General features: G+C 44.6%; 1 protein-coding gene across 4 annotated transcripts in view; it reads right to left on the bottom strand.

Annotated features, from left to right (window-relative positions):
* LOC139564881 (protein TANC2-like) overlaps positions 1-19,205 on the bottom strand; it is a 132,885-nt gene that overhangs the window by 93,076 nt on the left and 20,604 nt on the right. For all 4 annotated transcript variants that reach the window (XM_071384730.1, XM_071384732.1, XM_071384731.1 and 1 more), the window contains exon 2: positions 8,844-8,945. The gene's annotated coding sequence lies outside the window, so the exon portion shown is untranslated. The remainder of the gene's footprint in view (positions 1-8,843; positions 8,946-19,205) is intronic.

The raw sequence follows: 19,205 nt of genomic DNA, 5'->3' as shown, positions 1-19,205 counted from the left end.
GGCGACGAATATGTAGCGAGGGCCAGCCGACTAGAGCATACAGGTCGCAGTGGTGGGTGGTATAAGGTGATTTGGTAACAAAACGGATGGGACTGTGATGGACTGCATCCAGTTTGCGGAGTAGAGTATTGGAAGCTATTTTGTAGATGACATTGCCGAAGTCGAGGATCGGTAGGATAGACAGTTTTACTAGGGTAAGTTTGGCGGCGTAAGTGAAGGAGGCTTTGTTTTGCGAAATAGAAAGCCGATTCTAGATTTGATTTTGGATTGGAGATGTTTAATATGAGTCTGGAAGGAGAGTTTACAGTCTAGCCAGACACCTAGGTATTTATAGTTGTCCACATATTCTAGGTCAGAACTGTGTGATTTAACACACTGAACTCTGTCTGCAAAGTAGTTGGTGAACCAGGCGAGGCAGTCATTAGAGAAACCAAGGCTATTGAGTCTGCCGATAAGAATACGGTGATTGACAGAGTCGAAAGCCTTGGCCAGGTCGATGAAGACGGCTGCACAGTAATGTCTCTTATCGAAGGTGGTTATGATATCGTTTAGTACCTTGAGCGTGGCTGAGGTGCACCCGTGACCGGCTCGGAAACCAGATTGCACAGCGGAGAAGGTACGGTGGGATTCTAAATGGTCAGTGATCTGTTTATTAACTTGGTTTTCGAAGACTTTAGAGAGGCATGGCAGGATAGATATAGGTCCATAGCAGTTTGGGTCTAGAGTGTCACCCCCTTTGAAGAGGGGGATGACAGCGGCAACTTTCCAATCTTTAGGGATCTTGGACAATACGAGAGGTTGAACAGGCTGGTAATAGGGGTTGCAACAATGGCGGCGGGTATAGTTTTAGAAAGAGATGGTCCAGATTGTCTAGCCCAGCTGATTTGTACAGGTCCAGGTTTTACAGCTCTTTCAGAACATCTGCTATCTGGATTTGGGTGAAGGAGAAGCTGGGGAGGCTCGGGCGAGCAGCTGCGCGGGGGGGGGGGGGGGCGGAGCAGTTGGCCGGGGTTGGAGTAGCCAGGAGGAAGGCATGGCCAGCCGTAGAGAAATGCTTATTGAAATTTTTGATTATCATGGATTTATTGGTGGTGACCGTGTTACCTAGCCTCAGTGCAGTGGGCAGCTGGGAGGAGGTGCTCTTGTTCTCCATGGACTTTAGTGTCCCAAGACTTTTTGGAGTTAGAGCTGCAGGATGCAAATTTCTGCTTGAAAAAGCTAACCTTTGCTTTCCTGACTGACTGCGTGTATTGGTTCCTGACTTCCCTGAACAGTTGCATATCGCGGGGACTATTCGATGCTAGTGCAGTCCGCCACAGGATGTATTTGTGCTGGTCAAGGGCAGTCAGGTCTGGAGTGAACCAAGGGCTATATCTGTTCTTAGGCATCCCCTTTCAAAAAATGCAGAACTATCTAAGATGGTGAGGAAATTACTTTTAAAGAACGACCAGGCATCCTCAGCTGACAGGATGAGGTCAATATCCTTCCAGGATACCCGGGCCAGGTCGATTAGAAAGGCCTGCTCGCAGAAGTGTTTTAGGGAGCGTTTGACAGTGATGAGGGGTGGTCGTTTGACCGCGGACCCATAGCGGATACAGGCAATGAGGCAGTGATCGCTGAGATCCTGATTGAAAACAGCAGAGGTGTATTTGGAGGGCAAGTTGGTCAGGATAATGTCTATGAGGGTGCCCATGTTTACGGATTTAGGGTTGTACCTGGTGGGTTCCGTGATGATGTGTGTGAGATTGAGGGCATCGAGCTTAGATTGTAGGACTGCCGGGGTGTTAACTTCTTATGGCTGCAGGGGCAGTATTGAGTAGCTTGGATGAAAGGTGCACAGAGGTGCCCATAGTAAACTGCCTGCTCCTCAGTCCCAGTTGCTAATATATGCATATTATTATTCGTATTGGATAGAAAACACTCTGAAGTTTCTAAAACTGTTTGAATTATGCCTGTGTATAACAGAACTCATATGGCAGGCAAAAACCTGAGAAGTTCCACTTCCTGTTTGAATTTTTTCTGAGGTGGCAGATTTTCAACCAAGCTCTCATTGAAATTACAGCGAGATATTGATGAGTTTTCACTTCCTACGGCTTCCACTAGATTGTCAACAGTCAATAGAACTTTGTCTGATGACTCTAATGTGAAGGGAGGCCGAAGGAGACAGGAATGAGTAATCACTGCCACGAGCTGACCATGCTTTCACCATGCGCCGTCACATGAGGAGGACCTCCGTTCCACCGCTCATCTGAAGTCAATCTAATTCTCCAGTTGGAACGTTATTCAAGATGTATGTTAACAACATTCTAAAGATTGATTCAGTACATCGTTTGACATGTTTCTACTGACTGTTACGGAACTTTTGGACATTTCGTCATGTTATAGTGGACGCGCTTTGTGACTTTGGAATTGTTTACCAAAGGCGCTAACCAAAGTAGCTAATTGGACATAAATAACGGACATTATCGAACAAATCAAGCATTTATTGTGGACCTGGGATTCCTAGGACTGCATTCTGATGAAGTTCATCAAAGGTAAGGAAACATTTATCATGTATTTTCTGGTTTCTGTTGACCCCAACATGGCGGCTAATTTGGCTATTGTTCTGAGCTCCGTCTCAGATTATTGCATGATTTGCTTTTTCCGTAAAGTTTTTTTGAAATCTGACACAGCGGTTGCATTAAAGGAGAGGTATATCTATAATTCCATGTGTATAACTTGTATTATCATCTACATTTATGATGACTATTTCTGTTGAAACGATGTGGCTATGCAAAATCACTTGATGTTTTTGGAACTAGTGAATGTAACGCGCCAATGTAAACTCAGATTTTTTGTTATAAATATGAACTTCATCAAACAAAACATGCATGTATTGTGTAACATGAAGTCCTATGAGTGTCATTTGATGAAGATAATCAAAGGTTAGTGATTAATTTTATCTATTTCTGCTTTTTGTGAAAGCTATCTTTCGCTGAAAAAATGGCTGTGCTTATTGTGGTTTGGTGGTGACCTAACATAATAGTTTGTAGTGCTTTCGCTGAAAAGCATATTTGAAATCAGACACTTTGGTGGGATTAACAACAAGATTACCTTTAAAATGATATAAGACACATGTATGTTTGAGGAATTTTAATTATGAGATTTCTGTTGTTTGAATTTGGCGCCCTGCACTTTCACTGGCTGTTGTCATATCGATCCCGGTAGCGGGATGCAGCCATAAGAAGTTAAGCATATCGCAGTTTAGGTCACCAAACAGAACGAACTCTGAAGATAGATGGGGTGCGATCAATTCACATAAGGTGTCCAGGGCACAGCTGGGAGCAGAGGGGGAGTGGGGGTCGATAACAGGCGGCAACAGTGAGAGACTTATTTCTGGAGAGATTAATTATTAATAAAAATTGAAGTTCTAACTGTTTGGGCATAGACCTGGAAAGTAGGACAGAACTTTGCAGGCTCTCTCTGCAGTAGATTGCAACTCCTCCCCCTTTGGTCGTTCTATCTTGACGGAAAATGTTGTAGTTGGGTATGGAAATCTCCGGATTTTTGGTGGCCTTCCTAAGCCAGGATTCAGACACGGCATGGACATCAAGGTTGGCGGAGTGTGCTAAAGCAGTGAGTAAAACAAACTTAGGGAGGAGGCTTCTGATGTTAACATGCATGAAACCAAGGCTTTTTCGATCACAGAAGTCAACAAATGAGGGTGCCTGGGGACACGCAGGGCCTGGGTTTACCTCCACATCACCCGAGGAACAGAGGAGGAGTAGGATGAGGGTACGGCTAAAGGCTATCAAAACTGGTCGTCTAGAGCGTTGGGGACAAAGAATAAAAGGAGCAGATTTCTGGGCGTGGTAGAATAGATTCAGGGCATAATGTGCAGACAGGGGTATGGTGGGGTGCGGGTACAGCGGAGGTAAGCCCAGGCACTGAGTGATGATAAGAGAGGTTGCAACTCTGGACATGCTGGTTATAATGAGTGAGGTCACCGCATGTGTGGGAGGTGGGACTAAGGAGGTATGATGAGTGGAACTAGGGGCTCCATTGTAAACTAAAACAATGATAACTAACCTAAACAGTATACAAGGCATATTGACATCTGAGAGACAAAGCGAGGCATAAAGCAATCACAGGTGTTGATTGGGAGAGCTAGCTAAGACAACAACAACAACAGGTAAAATGGCAACGAATGGGCAGAGAGGGTCAGTTAACTACACACAGAGCCTGAGTTCGCGGCTGGGGCCGACAGATAAACAAAAATAAACAGAATGGAGTAATGATTAATGGACAGTCCAGCAGGCATCAGCTATGTAGCCAAGTGATCATAGGGTCCAGGGGACAGCAATAGATGAAACAGGAGAGCCGCGGAGTAGTCGCTACTACGCTAGCACGCGGGCAACACAGCGTTTAAAGTTAGCAGGCCGGGGCTAGTAGAAGCATCTGCTCCGACGTCCGACAGAGGCCGGTTGAAGGCACAGCGGATGGAGTAATTCGTCGGCAGACCAGTCGTGGTGGTGCGGCGGGGCGCCTTGTCGACAAAGGATCCAAGCCAGATGGCCAAAGAGGTATTGTAGTAATTTAGTTTGCTAGCCGGGAGATGCGCCTGGCTCACGGCTAACTGGTGCTAGTGTCGGGGCAGGGGCGTTAGCCACTATAGCCACTCGGTAGCAGCGGTGAGGTCCAGAGCTTACGGAAAGGATCCGGTGGAGTAGTGGATTCTAACCGTGTTTGGGTGGAGTCCGGGTGAACAACTGAGTAGGCCGGGAGGTGGGCCTGGCCTGGCTCAAGGCTAGCTTCGGTACTGGGTCACTTGGTGGCAGCTAGCTAGCTGTGAAGACCAAGAGTAATGGTCCAGGGTTTACGGCAGGAATCAGGCGTTGTAGTGGAGAAACAGTCCGATACTGGTAGGCTGGCAGGTATTATCAAGGCAAAAAAAAAGGGCTGGTATCTGTGCAGAAGGTAAAGGCAGCTAGCAATGACTAAATAGCTTGTGGCTAATTAGCTGGTTAGCTGCTGATGGCTAGGTGGTTCTGGCTATAAGGTCTAAAAAAAAATTTTAAAAATAGACAGGTTACCAGAAGGTATAATTGATTTAAAATGGAAAAGAGATTGAAAATAAAATTGAAATATATACAAAAAAGGACAAAAAATACACGAGAGGACGAACAAAGCCTGTTTACGGTTATTGCTGTACTCAGACACGCAGTCCTCCTGACCATGGGAAACAGGGCACTCTGTAAGGCCAATCTTATGTTCGTTCTCCCTCTCTGGACTTCCCCTCCACCTCCTCACCTTACTTGTGTCTGTGCAGTTAAGTTTCGTGAAGAGAAAGAGAGAGAAAGGGAGGATATTAAAATAAATAAAAAAGGAATGAGAGAACAGAGACCGAGAACTAGCGAGTTACATCATGAGAAGTAGAGTGAGAGATGGAAGGAGGTGAGAGAAAATACAGAGAAAGATGTGTGCGAAAGAGAGGGAGGGCTGTGACTATGTCAACGGCCATGATGGCACGAATTGTCTGACAAAATGTCCGCCGTGAGCTCCTATCCCTGCGGGCAGATGTAGGGAACGAGAGTTGTAATGTGCCTGCTGTATGAAGCGAGAGGCAGGGAGTTTAACCGCGGCTTGGGCTGCTCCGATTTGCAACTAAAAGAACAACATGATAATTGCTCATGTTGCTGCCGGCCCAATGAGTGACATCTCACTAATGCTGGACCTGGAAGGATTGTCTAATCTTGAGTGGCAGTGTGAGCATCCAATGACATGAGTATCCAATGACACGACGTAAACGGTTGGACAACGAGGGCTGAGGCGCTCTGTCAATCCAAACTGGTTTGCTGTCCACCCAGACCCACAAGAAGACAGATAACTAATAAGCACTCCAACGCCTGAGTGGGTCTCAGCAAACAGACCAGGCCTCATGCAGACAGTCTAATTGGCTATCGGAGCTAAATAAATTGTTAGTTGTAGTGAATGTACATGACAGCACAATCATGCTGGGGGAATACAGTATGTGTCAAGGGCGGCTTGTTTTGCAAATCATACAGGGGCGGGAAAATTTACTTTACCTACAAGATACGCAGGTCATAGGTGAAGATTATTTGGTTTGAAAACATTTTAAATTGAACTGCTCATGACAACAGCGAAGGGCAGAATTGTTAAGTCTAAATGAATTAATGTGCATAAAAGCAAACTGACTTGCTTCAAGACAATTAAAAACAGCAGACATTTGAGAAACAGATGCCTGTGCTTAAAATAACACACAATAGCTTAGTCACTTGATCACAGGTGGCGAGCTAACACCTTAAACACAGCGGTGCTCGAAAGTGAGACACCGCAGTGGTTCTCGACGGCCGATTTGAACTATTTTAATGTGCCAGAATGTTTTAAAGGCTTTAGGCTAATGCTAAATGCCGAGCAGATTAATAGTCCTTCTGATACTTTTCATGAACATTAGCAAAAGCATTTACTAGGTTAATAGTATAAGTAATGCAGAAGCTATCTCATCAAGGAAAGGTATATAGCAGTGGCGCTGAGTTGGACCACTTGAGCATGGGTTACAAAATCTTATGGAGCGATTTTATCCATGGAAGTGGACCCTAGGGATCTATCACACTTACCTGATTGTAAAGGTTGTTTGAGAAGTCATTATTAACCCATTTAAAAAGGCATTAGGTCAGTCTCTAAACCTTCTCATAAAACATCAGTAATGTTTTCATCCCTCCATGCCCCATCATGTCCTCTTGAGTAACAAACAGATCAAACCACAAGCAAATCATGAGAGAGGTTTACATCCTAATCTCATGGAATCCCAAAGAAATGGTCAAACAATTAGCTAGGCACCAGCCTGTCCGTTCATTTGACATGTCAATAAAACAAGTCACTGAAAATACACAGTGAAAGACTTTCCCAATTATTCTCTCCATTAGCCGGTATGATTATATAAAGCATAGGCCTACTACAGAACTGCCTCTAGAAATCAGAATTGTTACATTAATACATATTAATTTAAGATAGAAATACCCCAGAAACCATTCAAAACAGTCTTTGTTTTATGGATCTCCATCTACAAATGCACCACCACCATGAAAATCCAGTCCCTGTCGGTTTCTTTCACACTACCCCATTCAACCATCACGTCTTATGCGAACAGCACAGTATCTCTTACTCCCCTTAACAACAGCCACAAAAGAAATTAGTCAGTTGGCTGCCTCTCTTTAATTGCCCTTCGCCTAGCTCCTCCCTCTTCATAACAGATCAAAGGTAATAATCCTCTGCTAATCCACTGTGGTGCGCCTGCCCTCGCTGTTGTTATGCTCATTATGGCCGCCTTGAATTGGCCGGGCTGGATACGCCATTCGTTGTCTCCTCCTCCTCGCCCAGCCCTTGTCCGTTCTAAAGAAAAGGGACCTTGCGACGGTCTCTCAAAACGCCAAGGTCTCCTCCAGCCACACTGGCTCAATTTCACAGCCAAACGCCAATTTCACGGCTGGGCGGCCACTGGATAATTAGATGAGCCTTGAGCGGACACGGTGATGCTCGCCTCAGCTCTGTGAGAAGAAAACAAGACTGTTCTCTAAAGAGAGGCTAGGGAGATGGCTACTGAGCTCAACACAGGGCTGGCTTTGTTTGGGTCTCACGTGTCGCTTTATTGCATTAAACGAGTACGGGATGTGTGGCAAATTCTTGGTGGAAGTTAGTCTTTCTGGATGTTGCTCCATGCAGTTTTGTGCGTTATTGGAGTCGTTTGATATCCGTGAGCAGCGAGATGTGGAGATGTTTTGATCAGTCACTTGTTGCTTCCTACCCATCAATTAGCAACATGACTGGATTTTGTTGTTCCCAAAACAATGTCACCAATCAGGACAATGAATTCTAGCTTGTGGCTATAGCAACATTGAAAGGAGAGCTTTGTTAAGTACCTGCCTTGCTGCTGTTTTGAAATAACAGGTACATGTAAATGACATAGCTCATCTCTCACAAATGTACACATGCTAAGTATATGGCTGGATATACAACTGACCCATCATCTTTGACAGCTCCAGCATCAGATGTTTAGCAAATCCAATTTGTATCTTCAATTTTCCAATTGACATTGAAGTTTCTGTAGAGAATGTAACTTTTTATGAATTGAAAAGTGTTTTTAGGATTAAATGCAAAAAATAGTACATTCTTTTTCACGAGGAATATAAAACTGCAACACATGTGGAACTACCATTGCCTACCTTACCTCTGCCAACAGTTCTATCTGGGGAACTTCTACCATTTCCTACCTTACCTCTGCCAACAGTTCTATCCGGGGAACTTCTACCATTGCCTACCTTACCTCTGCCAACAGTTCTATCTGGGGAACTTCTACCATTGCCTACCTTACCTCTGCCAACAGTTCTATCTGGGGAACTTCTACCATTGCCTACCTTACCTCTGCCAACAGTTCTATCTGGGGAACTTCTGCCATTTCTTGGTCGTAGTTGGAACAGTGTAGAGAAAGAGAAGTTTGGACCTGAGAGAGGATGTACATTTATAGAAGTTGAACAGTTTCATCCAGACCGTATAAATGGGGCCATACCCTGCTGTTGCTTCCCTATGAAAAATGTCAAATGTGGTTTTGTAGAGTTGACAGTTTGATGGACAGTTAGGCTACTCACAATGGACCAACTTCAACCAGATATTCAGTTTCTCACAGTCATGAACACTGTCCCTGTGCTCAGACAAAACTGGCATTGTTTGTAGCGACTGTCCCCGGACTTTTTCTGTGGTATACCATGACATATAAACAATAGCACATGACACGCACACATCACATGAAAAAAATTGTTTCTGGGATGTAGGCTGTGGGGACTTACCATGAGTGGGAGACAATGGCCTCACAGTGAGACGGGTGGGGCAGCGACGGGCTCAAGCCTAAGCCCTTCTCCCATCTCCCAACTGATGCACTCTGGTGTATCCTGCAAAAGGGAAAACATCAGTACGTGATTCATAGTGTCAACAGTCAGCATTACATCCAACCTTTGCATAACCCGCTAACTGAATAACACAGTCTCATTTTCGATTAAAGTTTATATTCTCAGACTGCATGGCAGACAACATAGGAGTTTGGGATTTTTAATTAAGACATTAGCTTCATATGAATATGGGGCACAGTAACACATGGTGAAGTCAGGATGAGGACACATACCACAGACTCCTGCATTTCTTGCTGTTTGGGGTTTTAGGCTGGGTTTCTGTATAGCACTTTGAGACATCTGCTGATGTAAAAAGGGCTTTATAAATACATTTGATTGATTGACTCCTCCCCTGGGAGAAGAGAGGGAGAGATTCTGCCAAGGCTGAGCCATGAAAAACATCATAAAGAAAATAAAAACTCAGATCTGTCAGAATCCTTTTTCAACATTCTGGCCCCGTTCCTGGACATCCTTTGTTATTTTACTCTTTCTCCTCCCTCCATTTTTGTGTTCATGTCATTTAAAAAAAAAAAAAAAAAAAAAAAAAAAACATTCGAAGGCGCACCTTGACCCCTTACATGCTGACTACACCGCTCACGTCGCATGCGCGATCGCGCGTTGCAAAATAAATTTAGACATGCAATTATTGCACCCACACTGCTCGCGGGCGCCAACGAGAGTCTGCGTTGCCAAGGGCTAAAACAGAAGTCAGTTCTATTTCTGATGCAGATCGCGCTGCAAGTCCTGCCTCTCCCATCTCCTCATTGGTTTATAGAACCAGATACCCACGTGCCATCTCCTCATTGCTTATACCCACGTGGGTGACAAAGACGAATGGAGGTCGGTGGTGGTAATACACATTTTATGAAAGTTAGTTGCCAATCGCCATATGAAGTCCAAAGAAGACTAGAAACGATTCGGTTGACCGTTTTATGTGTGGATTAATTGTCGGAGTAGAGGACCTTGTGCATTTCAGGTAAAATAACTCAACGTTTATATCCCAGGACAAATTAGCTAGCAACAGCAAGCTTGCTAAATAGGACAATTTAGCTAGCAACTGCAAGCTAGCTAGCTAGCTAAATTTCCATAAATGTTAAATGCTTTTCGACCTGTCCGCAAATTAATATAAATTGGTTCAGAGTTTGTTTTGATATTTTAACCTGCGTATCTTAATCGTGTTTGGTGTGGGGGGACAAAATCAATTTGTGCACGATGGCGCGCGGCCGGTTTGGGTACGGTGTTACAGCGCATGGAAAGTCGCCAAATGTTCCGCACAAGAGGAGACATAAAGGGCCTTACCTCAGTTTTCTAAAAGTTAACTTATGGGCAACGCTAGGCTCCTTTGTGCATGCAACACACAAGCCCCGTACGTTATTGTGGTGTGTGATACAGATACGACTGAGCTATAGCCAAAACACCAGAGATGACAGATGAGAAGCGGAGGAGCAGCCCAGTAGACTGGAGCGAGTCAAGGGATTTCAAGTAAGCGACACCCGAACCTGCTCAACTGCAAGAAAGTTGCACATCCTCTATGATGTCATGATTTCCCCCAAGGCATCAAAGGTCCCAATCTCTTGCAGCACTGGTTTTTATGATAACAAAAGAAAGGCTGCGTTACACATGTATGGTCGAGGGGAATATAACTACATGTGGAAGACTAACACAATGCTCAGACTCAAGAGGCTTGCACAAACTGTACTGGCTGACATCTCATGTGGAATTGATGTGGTATTTTCGCATTCAGGTACTAGTCGAATTCAAACAATATTTAGCAGTGCTCTTGGCTATTAAACTGGCAGAAGGGAGCAGAAGGGAGAGAGAGAAAAGAGTGAGGACAGAGCAAGAGAGAAGTGCCTTTGTTATAGCTGTTGACAGTGCAGAGTGATCCAATACTAGTCAAAGTGAAGAGATATTTCCCCCAAGAAATAAGTGACATAATAGGAGACACACAAACACACATGCACAAGTGGACACAGAGGGATATTATTCAATACCCTGAATCCACTAGGGGAATGGGGTGATTTTCCAGTTAAGTTATTTGTCTTTGGCTGGGGGAGTAAGCTTAGAGCCCCTCCACTCAGAGAAAGCATACACACTGGACTAGGGGAATTTACATCACCCACAAGTTCAGTCATCCAGCACACAGCCAGCCAGTTCAGCCATCCAAACCAGAGAATGAAAGTAAGAGAATGCATCTCAATAGTCTAAAGTAGCTTTCTGACTGAATTTAAAAAGCAGGAAAGATTAAAGGATTTAGCCTAAAAGCTATTGGAAATTTGCTTTCACCTCCACACATCAGCGCAGACAAAGGAAAGGAAGGTGCTTGGATAATTGAGTTGTATCAAGTTGAATTCTGGACAGCATACAACTGGTTGGCAGCGTAACTTCAAGTAGCCTACACCATCATCCATCCACCACCAGACAATAGCAGGGCCAGAGTTAGCCATATTACAGTGAATGCTTCAACCAATACTCACTGACAATGCATACTGATTCTTACTCGAGCCACAAAATGGCCGATGTGTTTGCGGGTTGCGATCCACGGGTCCCTATTCAGCTGAATGAGAGGGCGACAATTGCTGGGGGAGGATTGAGAAGCGATAGAGAGATCATTCACTTTGTCTGAGAGGGCAGCCCTTGACTCCTACATGCTCTGGCGGGTGTTGGCCCCGGGCGGGGAGGAGAGAATATGGGATCTGTCACACATGCAAATCCTGGCTAGAGTCGCTGGGCACTCTGAACAAAACAGACATTATGTGAAGAGCTAATAGGAAAGAGAGAGAGGGAGATTCGGGTGGCGAGAGCAAGGAGGAGTGGAGTGGAGATAAAGAAACGAGGGGAAGGTATAAAACAGGCTGCACATGAAGATGAAAGACCCAGATGAAGGGGCAGACACGCACACACCTGGAGACACAGAAAGCACACACAAACGCTATGCTCAAAGAAACCACAGAGAACGAGACAAGCCACACAGCACAATGGACAAAGTCAAAAGGAGAAAAAAATAATCTCCACCCACCCACACACCCCCAAAAGACATGCTGTGAGATACTGACACACATGAATCCTGCTCAAATCCCACAGCCGCAGGGTCGCGCTGCCATAACGACAGGATCGGAAAGAAGGGGGTGAGGGTTTGGAGTCGCTGAGCATAGCACTAGGATTTCCACACTGGAGAAGCTCTGAGGTGTTTGTTTGTCCTGTGTTTAACAGAGCCCCTCTCGACCACAGGGCACACAAGACCTCCAGTCAGTCAAGTGTGGCAACTCCAGTCACAGTCTCTTCACAACGGAATCAAGTAACTCTTACAAAAGCAGCGTCAACTCGTACTACAAATCAAATGTAGGCCTACTAGCTAATTAACTTAACATCACGAGATGGGACATGGCTATGGAAGGCTATCCAGTACTTGAGTTGTCATCAGCAGTCCTGAGGTAAAGGAGACTAGAGGCTGTTCTAGGGCTGCCACACCCAAACCTCCTTGTGCGTGGGCATCCTCACCATACTCCTACACAGAGTTCTGAAAATAACTTCTAAGTTCCAGACGTTTGGGTGGCAGTGTGTGTATTGCACTTACGGTATGAAAGCCTCGATTGTTGCTTCCTCAGAGTAGAGCTGGCTGAAGTGAGTTGTATACTTGTATGCAGAGAGAAGGATAATGAGGTACGGCAAACCAAACCACACAGCCAACAGTGAATAGATGCTCATTCAGATCCTCATTCTTACTGGGGACATTTACTGAAGAATGGAGATGTTAGAGGCAAAGAGTCAATTGTTTCCAGTATCTGGTCTGGTCCCCAGATGTAGCATTATGTGGCCCTCCAGAAGATGAGCAATGGTTAGCCTACATTTGGATGTCTTTTTTGTGAAATGAAGCCGGGATGATCTTTTACGCTGCAAAAAAACTTATCAGTCCATTTGTGTTTTGATACAAAAAACAGCTCAGTAATGAGATGTTACCAGGATTAGATACATGTGTGTTAAAAACAGTCAGTTTTGGGCTCGTTTTGAGGGATCTGAAAAACCCAACACCTTGTAGATACAGTAGATATCACAGTTTCAGTACAGCACAATGACATGGCACTTTGCCAGCTTAAGTTTCCCAAGTGCTGCACTAATTTTAGCACAGCTCGAGTGCTAGATGGATGACCCCAACTCCATGGTGACTCCAAGGCTCAGTGAAGTAGGGGGGGTGAGAGAGGGAGGTGGGTGTCATTCCTTAAGTCTGGATAACTCTGGTCTAGACACGCATACTGGAGCTCAGGATCGGAGGAAGGGAAGGGGGGAGGGGCTCTCAGGCAAACCATCTGTCTTCGAGCTGATCAAAATCTTGATTACAAGATGATGTGGAGTGGGAGTCGGACAGCCTGCATCTTTAGGATATTCATCCTAAACACTACTGAATAACCCACAACGCATGGGTCATAGGATGCATTCAACAGATACATCCTGTGTACCATTCATGTTTGCAATGAGAGGATAGTATGCTCTGTAGCGTACACCAAAAACTTGCATCCTTTTCTCCAGGAAGTGAATTTCAGATTTGAATGGCCCTCGATGTGTCCTGGTTGACCATTTTGATATTTATAGATATCTTTTGTCTTCTAAAAAAAATGGTCCTGCATCTTCTTAACAGGGGACTTGCCCCAATGCCTGCCCCCCCTACTTGCTACCCATATTATATATATTTAAGGCATTCTTTGTTTGTGTTAAGGGCACTGGGCAACAGAAGGTCAGAGGACAAGCACGACATGGATAAATATATATGGGGATGAAGAATTGAGGGGAGTACAAAACCCCCTCCTTGCTGTCACAGTGTTTGCAGTCACTTCAGCCAAGTATCATTTCTGTGCAACTTAAAAACAAAACTAAATATTTGTGGTGGACAGAGAGAGACACTAAGCTTTAATATCTCTGGAGAGATGAGCCATCAGAATGTTCTGGTTCCTCATTCTATTTTTCATGTTCTGACTGTATGATTTTCTTTTCAAAAGGGTTTAATTTATTGCTTGCCTATCAGACCGGAGGTGACAGCCAGACAAGAAAACAAATAAGAGAAGACTCATTCCACACAGAATGAAACTCAATGAAGCAGATTCTCTTCCTCCTCAGAGCACCGCTGCCCCCTCGGCAGACTGCATTTGTCGTCCCTTAGTATGAAATAACATTGGTCCCCCCACTCCTACCCCCTCATGTTCCCCCTGACACCCCTCCCAGCCATCCAACTTCATCTCTCATTCCCTTAAAAGCAGCCTGATCTGCTCTCATTTCCTGCTGTGCCCCTGCCAGGGGGGCTTAGCAGGGTTAACACCCCAGGCAGAGGGGCAGGAAGGGCTTGGAAAGAAGCCAGCCCGGTTCTTTCTGTGGTCAGTAAAAAAAAAACTGTCAGGGCTGATGCGTGAGGACAGGCAGAAAAGAAGGGAAGGAGAGGTGACAGGTAGACACCCAGTCCTCCATCCTCTTAGCATTCTGCCAAGACCCAACACAGAGCCAAGGGTTACGCCTGTCAGATTTGTCAGTCAGGACCGACCTTCCTGCGGTCGCTCCACCAGCTTTCCATGTCTGTATGTACCGAGCACATTTAATCTCAGTCTTTCCCAGCAGGGGGTTCTTGTTCCTGGGCTTAGACCCACATTTTAGCCATGCCTCCCTTCTCCCAGATCCTTGTCTCTTGTGGCACAGCGGGATCTGTGCATTATATCCATCTGTGCTTTAGTGCCTTTGGTTTCATTATGATGTAATCAAGGAAGAGCTCCTCTCAGAGTCCAATAATAACTACTTAATTTTGCATAAAGTTATGCCTCATTATATTCTCTAAATGTTTTGTTTTTGGAAAGAACATTACCTAGCTTGCTATTAAAATACTAGCACAAAAACAAACCATTTTAGTGTTACCACATTTAACTACACTGTGGTTGTGAAGCTAGATGTAGTTTCAAACCCCTCAGAGAAAGGCTGTCAGTATAAGAGTTACCACAGCTCAGTCCTGCAAATTTAATCCCACAAAAAAAACACTACATAAAAAACTAGTAAGCATCTTTCTCTCACACCCAGCAATAGCAGAATGCAAGTAGCAAACTTAATTACTGTTAACACAGAAAATAAAAACCGTGCGCTTGAAGGTACCCATCAGGGCAACAGTAATTCTCTCCAGCTCCAATAGCATATGGCACCTGTCATCATAAACAAATCATTTCAGGAGTTGCTGAACAACACATTGTTTGCTCTGAACTAGTCATCTCCCGGGTGGCGCAGTGGTCTAGGGCACTGCATCGCAGTGCTAGCTGCGCCACCAGAGTCTCTGGGTTCGCACCCAGGTTGGGCTGGGTTCGCGCCCAGGCTCTGTCGCAGCCGGCCGCAACCGGGAGATCCGTGGGGCGGCGCACAATTGGCATAGCGTCGTCCGGGTTAGGGAGGGTTTGGCCGGTAGGGAGGGTTTGGCCGGTAGGGATATCCTTGTCTCAGTATGTAAAACAAATGTAATAAAATGTATGCACTCTACTGTAAGTCGCTCTGGATAAGAGCGTCTGCTAAATGACTAAAATGTAAATGTAAATGTAACTAATATAAAGCCATAATTTAGATACCTCAAAATCAGTGAATTGCCTCATGCATATAAGGCTGATGCCTAAGCAGAGACCTGGACCTTCATCTGTGGGGTCCTGAGTTGCTGCCAGTTCTCCAGTGTACAGCAACAAAAAAAAATCTGAGGTCAGAAATGCATCTGATATCTCCATAAATCCAGTCTCAAATTTGCAGTGAGGTGTTCAGACCAAAAACGTCCCATGACTGACGGCATATCCAAACACTGAACATAAATCCCTGGTCTATCCTGAGGACTTGGGTCATTCCTTGAGTGATCCTCAAGACCAACAGTCCAAAGACGTCAAGTAGACAATAGGACCCTAGAAATTATGAATAGCGTGAGACTACTTTGTGGGTCAAGAAGTCAGGATGTGCCAAAGAAGGACCAGAGTATGATGAGATAAGAGCCTTCTCTGGGCTGGAGGAGCTCTACTGGCACCTCCTTTAAAATTAGCCATCCCCCATCCTTTACCATCCCTTCCAAAATCCATCTCATTAAGTCAATTACACATCGGCGTGCCACCAGAGCAGAAAATTGCAATTTCACAGTCAGTCCCTTGGGACTGTGAGGAGTAGCACTCTGCCTGGCGAGACTGAAGTCTCAGTGTGAGCAGTCATGGGTGAGGAAAGTCATAGGTGCTGTGTTTAAGACGTCTGAGGAAGCATGTAGAACTTTGACATGTCTTGCTCTGAATAGCCTGAGGGGATAATAAGTCGGTGTTGGATGGTGGAAGAACACGCCAGTACTGTAGTCAGACGTTGCCACAGGAAGTGTGAGAGGATGGGGATTCACACCTGATGGTCTATGTCTGACAACTGGGTCAGGGAGAAGACTGGCTGCATAAGAAAAGGGAGGCTACCAAGAAATCTACTGGCCATATAAAGGGAAAGGAGGATACCTAGTCAGTTGTACAACTCAATGCGTCTTCCGCATTTAACCCAAACCCTCTGAATCAGAGAGGTGCGGGGGGCGGCCTTAAATCAACATCCTCGTCGTCGGCGCCCGGGGCAACCGTGGGTTAACTGCCTTGCTCAGTGGCAGAAAGACAGATTTTTACCTTGTCAGCACGGGGATTCGATCCAGCAACCTTTCGGTTACTGGCCCAACTCTAACCACTAGGCTTAAAGCCACACACGCTAAGACAAAACAAAATAATGATATCCCTCCAAGTGGGAGATGTTAATTTCCTGACATGCAAAGCCCTTAGAGGGAAAAAGCGGATTCTACTGACGAATCTCAAAATAAATTTCCCCCCCCCATAAGGAACAATCTCTCAGTTAATCTAAACTGGAGCGTCATGATTTCTCTGATTTCTCTTCATTCCTCGAGGTTGAAGTTATCCAGGTTATTAAAACAGCCTATTGTAATGGTTTTTGGTATCAGTAAACCATGATAGATGTAATTATTTTCATATAGGCTTCGACTGTTACGCCATTAGTGATGGTTATCAATACAGTAACATATCGGGATATTATTTTTTATATTTTGTATCATTTTGAGAATATCACAATATAATTTTTGCGCTAGTTGGCTGTACCAGCACCAAAACTCCAGTATTTTTCCTTCATAGCTTGTTCTCTATCTTCTTTTTACAATAGGGAGCCAATTTATTTACAGCACTTTTATTTCCATGACTGATCAAAAATGACTTTTTCATGGCTCTCTTGTCCGTCTGCAGCAGACACAAGGTGAACAATATGTTTGGAACATCGAATCACATAAAAATCACAGTACCGAATCGCAATACATATAGAATTGTGAGAATCGCAAAACATATCATGCACCCAAGTATATGAGATAATATCGTATTGTAAGGTCCATGGCCATTCCCAGCCCTATTCGCCACCATTCCAAATGTAAGTATTTCAGTGGCTCTTCTGTGGAACAGGATAAGCAACCTCCTCCAGAGTGTGATCTCCTGATCTCAAAAACATAATGTGCTTCTTCAACAGAATCCTTTTGTATTTCAGACCCGTGCATGCTTCCATTCTGCACACACAGGGACATACCGGGAGAACGACAGTACAAGATGGATGACCTTACACACAGGGATTGGTTATTAGTGCAGCAATCCAACGCATGGCTCTATAGAGAGTTGTAGCACTGTGAGCCAAGATAGCAGCACACATGTTGGGAAGCTGTGGCCGTGACTGGGTGTGTGTGTGTGTTAGGAATGTGTCAAATGAAAAATGTACATCAATTTCAGATGGTTAAGCATTGCACCTGTACTACCATTACTGTACCTCAATTCCAACACAAAGTTTACGTTTCCTTCTCATTTAACTTCTCAAAGTATTGCCATATTGGACTTCGCTGCTGTCGCTTGCCTTTCGCCACCATTTTCCCAACTGTTAAGAATGAGTGGTGGAGAGTTGACTCCTTGCACGTCGACTCCCATTTCGGAGTGTCAAGATTAGATTCCACTAGGAATCGACTCTTAAATTCCATATTTTTGGAAAGGAGGAGAGTGTTCACGGAAGTACAGCAACTAATCAAAACACTTGCATCTTTCATAGCGAGCTAGCAAGGGACGGAGAGAGAACCATGCACTAGGCCAATCTAAATCGTCCCCAAAAAAAGTGGGGGGGAGAAAATACGCGGAGCGCATATGGTCTTGGTAATCTGTCTTGAATGCCTCCCAAGTTCACCTCTTCCTCTCTGGTTTTATTTAAGTTACACAACTTTCCCCAGCCCTTTATAGCGTCTAGTTAGGCTATAACAAGGAAAATAAAGTTGTGATAACTGCACTGTGATTGTAATTTTGTGGGGGGGGGGGGGGGGTTTCTTAACGTTAAAGATCCCGATTTCGTCGAATCGTTTTAACGTTTAAACGTTCACACCCCTAATGTGAGGCCTAACCCACTGAATGAGATGAGGTGTATGAATTTGTTTCTCTCATTTGCATGACAATTTGTTTGCCACCATCCCCAGAAGGCATTGTTCATGCTAGCGCGTACAAACAAACCAAAAATAACGGTGGTAAGATATTCATGGTTTTTCATTTTCCCTTTGATTGCTCAAGCATTTTCCTTCTTTAAATAGACAAGAGAAATATAATCTACTTTTAGGTTATATAAAAATTAAAAAAACATTAAAACTCAGTCATTTTTCTCACTGTAAATGTGAGGATAATGGAGGGAAAGGGAAATGGATGATATCTTCAAAAACATTGACCTTTGTTAACTCTGTGGTAGACAGACACACAGTGAGCTTTAGTGATGGTTAAAAATGAGATTGAGCTGGAGCTGAGCTCCAATGTGGCTAAGAGATTTTACTAGGTCTAATTCATCTCCTGGAAAAAGTACCTTATCCATTTCCTTTGCCCCTAAAGAATGGGGATATGGTTGGCATGTCTTCTGTAGGTCCATTCTCCAAATGAAACCCACAGTAACCTCAGGGGGACAACTGCTGAGCGGGCCTCCCCCAGTGCTCTCCTGGAGATGGCACTAGATTGGAGCGGGAAAGTAGGAGCCTTTCCTCTAAAAGTCAATTAACAACTCATTAGCCCATCCATTAGCAGACGTCGGCCCATGAGGCCCCCTGTCCTTCTCTCTCTGTGTATAAAAAATAACCAGATTAAAAAAGGGACCATATGCATGATCAGGTAAAATAACCCAATGTTCATCTCCCAGGACAAACTGCTAGCAACAGCTATCTAGTCCATGAATGTTTCATGC

This window comes from Salvelinus alpinus, chromosome 36, assembly GCF_045679555.1.
Source record: "Salvelinus alpinus chromosome 36, SLU_Salpinus.1, whole genome shotgun sequence".
Classification (NCBI taxonomy): domain Eukaryota; kingdom Metazoa; phylum Chordata; class Actinopteri; order Salmoniformes; family Salmonidae; genus Salvelinus; species Salvelinus alpinus.
This window is presented reverse-complemented; position numbering and strand designations above follow the sequence as displayed.